This window comes from Lithobates pipiens, unplaced genomic scaffold, assembly GCF_037356315.1.
Source record: "Lithobates pipiens isolate NorthernLeopardFrog02 unplaced genomic scaffold, aLitPip1_a1.2 Scaffold_16, whole genome shotgun sequence".
NCBI classification, from domain to species: domain Eukaryota; kingdom Metazoa; phylum Chordata; class Amphibia; order Anura; family Ranidae; genus Lithobates; species Lithobates pipiens.
Genome location: NW_027507748.1, coordinates 578,813,336 through 578,819,535, shown reverse-complemented (window position 1 = coordinate 578,819,535; position 6,200 = coordinate 578,813,336).

Below are 6,200 nucleotides of genomic sequence, written 5' to 3'. Positions count from 1 at the left end.
TGTCAGTACTGTACATCAATAGAAATGAGTGATTCTAGAGAGATTCAGCCAACTAGCATGCATTAAATAAATAACTAAGAACGTTTTGGGTGGACTAGCTCCTTAATTAGTAGTATTATTAACATTCAAGGTCTATGTGGATTAATCCTTTGATTGATTTTTAAGATCTTGATTGCTTGTTTTATACACAGTTCTCTATAAAATGATTAGTCCCTTTACATGTATTTATTTCTACGCTGCACCAATGTAGCATTGCAGGATACAGAGGCTGCTGCCTGTATACTCACCTGAATGGATTGTATATAAATTGTCTGCATCTGGTAGGGATGATGATGATGACCTTCCATGAGACATGACTGTGACGACATGGGACTGATTCACTAGCCAGTGACTTATCGTGGAGTCTATGATGAATCAATCACCCAGAATATGACCTGGAAGCTGTAGTTCATGTCCATGCAGAGATCATTTGAAGAGCATGCTCTGCCTCCAGGAACATTCATTTAAGTAGTAAATGCAAAAAAAAAAAAAAAATGCTAAATTGATGAAAGACAAAATTGTTTATTCATGTTGTCCAGTTCATACCCTATAATAGATTTAAGCATTTATAATTAAAGTAGTTCCAAAGGCTGAAGTTTTTTTTTAAACTTTATGCACTCGATGCTTGAAGGTAAAAAAAACCTTCTGCGTGTAGCTCCTCCATCCCCAGCTACCTTTATACTTACCTGAGCCCGATTTCGATCCAGTGATGCGCATGAGAGCAGCTGCTCTTCTGGCTCTTTTCCTCCTCATTGGCTCAGACACAGCAGTGGGAGCCATTGGCAGTTGTCAATCACAGCCAGTGAGGAGGGGGCGGAGCTGAGACGCACTCTGTCTGTCAATGGACAAACAGAACAGGGCTGGGGAGCAACATGCACGAGTGCCCCCATAGCAAGCTGCTATGTGTGTGTATAGAAGCACCCCCTAGTGGGCAGTTTAGAACTCACAAAATTCAGCAGCGCACTATTCTAGTAAGTAGGTAGAGACAGATTAGAAGTTCAAAGCTGCAATCATTTATTGGAAAACTGAACAGGTTGGTGACATTAGGTAAATAGATCACAAGTCCATGCTGGGAGATGGTAGTGTGCCAGCGAGACACTGTGACTCACGGGTTCCATAGTTCACTCTGCTGAGCCTGGTGGAATGAACGGCTGCCTCTAATCCTGGAGCTCCTGGGGGCAGGTGGTGAGCCCAATGGAGCCAGCAAAGGCAGGCACACCCGGAAATGACAGCTGCCATCAGGGCTTGTCACCGCCAGTCAGGGAAAATGCCAAGACCTAGCAGAAGTGCTCCATTATGGAAACAGTACTGTGTGGACAACCAACGAGGACGTCCATTGATCTAGCATCTATTGGGCTCACTGCCCACCCCCAGGAGCTCCAGTTTTCCAAAAAATTATTGCTGCTTTAAACTTCCAATCTGTCTCTACGTGTATGGCCAGCTTAATCACTTTTATTAAAGTGGTTGTAAACCTCAGTCATGGAATCTGAGCAAAGCACAGATATCTATAGTGTTTACTTATCTCTCTCCAAAGCTCTAAGTGTCCTTTCTCTCTGGTGCTTTATTCCTCTGTTATCTCTGAGAACATTTCCTGACACATGAGATAAATTTGTGTCAGGAGGGTGGAAGGGGGGGAGAGCTCAACAGACAGCTTGTCAATTCAGAACACAGTTTTTCTGTTGTGTGGAGGGGGGCGTGTTCCTTTCGTCCAGTCAGCTCTCACACACTGTAACTGCAGCCTCTCTGCCCCCTCCTCTGTGCTTCTGATAGATGAAGAAATATTTTTTAACACAATCTGCCCTTTTGAAGGTGTGTAGAGAGGGGAAGACTGCAGATAAACAAGTAAAAACTATGTAGGAGGATTTGTTGTATAATCTGAGGCTGTTCACTTCACTGGGTATATGTGAGAGTTTACATCCACTTTACGATGCAATATTACCCAGAGGACCCTGTGAAAGCCCTGCTTAAAGCGGGGTTCCACCCTAAAGTGGAACTTCCACTCATCGGAACCCTCCCCCCCTCCGGTGTCACAATTGGCACCTTTCAGGGGGGAGGGGGGTGCAGATACCTGTCAAAGACAGGTATTTACACCCACTTCCGGGCATAGACTCCCAAGGGAGTCTATGCCTCTTGCTGTCCCTGCGCGCTGTCTGCTGGGACACACACAGGGCCCAGAGACAGCGTGGACAATTCCTATTGCGCTGCGCGACTCGCGCATGCGCAGTAGGGAACCGGGAAGTGAAGCCGCAGCGCTTCACTTCCTGATTCCCTCACCTAGAATGGTGTCGGCAACAGCCGATAGCTGAGTGATCGATCGGCCTCGGCTGCCGGCATCGCTGGACCCCGGGACAGGTGAGTGTCCATTTATTAAAAGTCAGCAGCTGCAGTATTTGTAGCTGCTGGCTTTTAATATTTTTTTCCACAGTGAAATCCCTCTTTAATCAGGCATTGGAATTTTACTATAAAATCTAAATGGACTTTCAGCGTCTAGCACAGTCATCACATCTCCCTGGATAGTAATAGCTTTTCACTGGTTGGCCTTTTGTTGCCTGAAGTTGCTGTTTAATCCTGAGAATAAACACATGGTTAAAACTCTTGCAGTTAAGTGGCATTGAACTTTAGTGCATCGGTATTATCTACAGCACACGTCGCCTACTCTGCTGCACTGCCGAGTTTATCCAAATAGCAGCATGTGCTACACAGCCCATTACACACATAATACAAGAGGGCAGCAATGGGACTGGGTTAACCCCTGCTAAACCAGAGGCATTCCTGTGCTCTTATAGTATGACTATTGGAAGGTATCCATAAGGAGGGGGTGTGCTAGGAAAAAAAAAAAACCTCCATATGTGTATATGCTTCAAAAGAGTAAACTGTATGACATTTATTTTTTCTGTTACACTTTTTCGCCTCATGGTGAGCCAAGTATAAAAAGCAGTCACATTTACAAGTGGCCCATTGTATATAGAAATATAAATCTCCATTATTCCAAGCTCTAATTTGTTCCAGTAATGATAATACCCTTTCTAGAAGATTTTTTCCTGTTTTTTCTAGGTATTCCCAGGAAACCATGTTCTCAGGATTGGCCCTTGTAGAGGCATTTTGGAGCCAGCCAGCCATCCACCCACATCACCGTGTGATCACCCAAATCTTTTTAAAGTTAACCTTGTCTGCTAAAAGGTGCTAAATAGGCTCTCCCCAGATAGAAGGCTTGAAAAGGAGTCAAATGGTACCTTCCTTATCACCATCACCTCCTCAGACACAGCAGGAGCCAGCAGTAAAGCCTGCTGAATTGGATTAAATATGAGCCATGGGTGTCCCTGCAAGCAATACCCCGGAGCCGCAGCTGCCTCAATACAATAGCCGGCTGTGGAAATTTCTCCATCCACATGGTAAAACACCATACACTAGTGCAATTTCATTCAAAATTAAATTTCTTTTTAAGAACCTTTGTTGCCATAGGTGACAGGAAAGAAAATTGTTTGATTTTCCCCATCAATACAGTCAGTATTGATGAGGGAATTCCTCCCATGGAGCTATTTTGTTTGGGGGCGGTGGGAGCCATCCCGGCCGGGAGAACACATAAGCAATAATCACATAAGAAATCCGACATTCTGGTTGTACCCAAGTAGATTGATCGGTCAACTTGGGTACAGTCAGACTGCCCATATATGTTTTGAATCTTGGTCGATCCCTACTGAACCTGCCAAGATTCGAACCGTCTATGGCTGGCTTTAGTGGTGTCAATTTGCTTTAAAGTTACACCAAAGCACAAACCCCCCCAAAAAAAAAAATTTTTGAGGCCCCCCACCCCCACATACGAAATTAAACACACGCGTCGGGGCGCTTACGCATGAAAACGTCAACTGCGATACACATGTTACATATCACCGCCAGAGTGAAAGCAATAATTCTAGAACAAGACCTCCTCTGTAACACTGAACTGATGACATATAGGGGGCTTTTGAAGTGTCGCCCATAGAAAATATAGGGTACTGAAGTTTGTCGCCATTTCATGGGCTCATATCCAAAAGTGGAATTTCTGCTCATTTGTCTCCTCCGCCCTTCTGGTGCCACATTTGGCACCTTTTGGGGGGGAGCAGATACCTGTCTTTGAGATCTCACCACAGCGAATTATGCCAGCAGCTTGGCTCCCTCCTCCTTCCTCCTCCTCCCTCCTCCTTCCCTGGCCACCAGGCCAGTAGGAGAGAGGAGTGGAGCCTCACGCATGCACAGTAGGATTCCCGGCCATAAGGCTACACTGTTGCGTTCCTTTAGTCGCAATGTGGCGGCAGCAGACGACAGCTGATGGAAACATCCGCTGCAGTGCTGACATCACTGGACTCCAGGAAAGGTAACTGTTCTATTATTAAAAGCCAGCAGCTGCAGTATGTGTAGCTGTTGGCTTTTAATTTTTGCAGGGATGGGTGGACCTCCGCTTTAAGGTTTGACATATTGGGTATCTATTTACTCAGTGCAACCTCCTCTTTTATATTTCACCAAAAAATGTGGGTAGTTTATTGTGTTTGTTTGCCCCAATATTCACTTTAGTGTGTTTTTTTCAGAAATTTTGCGTTTCCTAGACCTTTTGCAGGAAGTACCAAAAAAATTTGGAGCTACCGCTATTTTATTCTATAGGGTCTCTGCTTTCAGAAAACATATAATCTTTGGGGGGTTTATGTAATCTTTAAGGCCTGAAATTATTTTTTAAACATGTTTGCAAAAAATGCAACAAAACGGCGAAAAGGTACTTTCAAAGACATTTGTCAAGTCATTGAATGTACTGAGACATTTTGTACGAATATTTGTACAAGTATTAGTAGTGAATGGTCAGCATATGTACCTCCAGTATCTAGAGACAAGCAGCACATATGCCCAAGTGTACCAGAATTTTTACTGTCATAGCATTTTTCCAGTAACCAATGTATGAAATGATGCATGTACTTTTCATCCAAGTATTTGTTTGCACAATGTACACCACAGCTTGAATTTTAAACCAATTGTTCACATTTCAATAATGGCTTTTGATCAGCATTTTATAGATCAATAAAATTACTTTGATTTTATCAACAACAGTCTCTTTGCTGCTGTTTAAAAACCCCATAGGGAATCCACTTCATGTTTTTCTAGCCTATAATAAGGCTTACCTGTAGGTATTGTGAATATCTCCTAAACTTGTACCATTTAGGAGATATTCACTATATCCGCATGTACCATCGTCATCGGCACATACGCACTGAAGAAACGGTTCGCTCGTGCCGTTTCTTCAGTAGATGTGCCGTGACCGGAGGCAATCATGCATGTGCGGGAGTGATGTCATCGCATCATCATGCGCTGTGATTGGCGAACCCCAAAGTTACTCCGGTGGAAGATGTTCGTGCTGTACTCGGAGAGCCGACGCCAATCCAGGGCATCATTCTAAGGTTAGTATTTCATAATGAGCTAGTATGCATACTAGCTCATTATGCCCTTGTCTGCCCAGGTTTTTTTTTCTTTTTTGAGGTTTACAACCTCTTTAAAGCTGTTGTATTGTTTAGTTGGTCACTTTTACCTACAGGTAAGCCTATAATAAGCCTTACCTGTAGGTAAAATGAATATCTCCTAAACCTTTACGGTTTAGGAGATATTCAACTTGCATGCAGCCGCTGACGTCAGCGGCGCATGCGCAGTGAAGGTCCAGCAAAGGTCTGGCATATCGTGGCGAATCTTGTCGCAACGGAGGGCTCCCGTGCGCATGCACGGGAATGATGTCATTGCGGCTCCGGCCACTTACATTGCCTGAGCCACGAACCCAGGAGAAATGCAGAGGGAACATGTCAGCTCCCTCAGCGGTGACCGGGCGGCTCTGTGGGAGCTTCATCTAAGGTAAGTATTTCATAATGAGCTAATAATATGCATACTAGCTCATTATGCCTTTGCCTTACAGGGTTTTTGTTTTTTTTTGGTTTTTTTTGAGCATACAACCACTTTAAGTAAAGTTAAGTGTTTAGAAAATTAAAACAAACACAAAGAACAAAGCTCAGCAAAACAAGTTAAACATAAATAAATAATTCAATTGATAGAGAAAATCATAACACTCGAGTCACACATCCAGAAATAATGCTCAGTTATGCCCCGTACACACGAGCGGACTTTTCGACATCCAAACTCCGACGGACTGA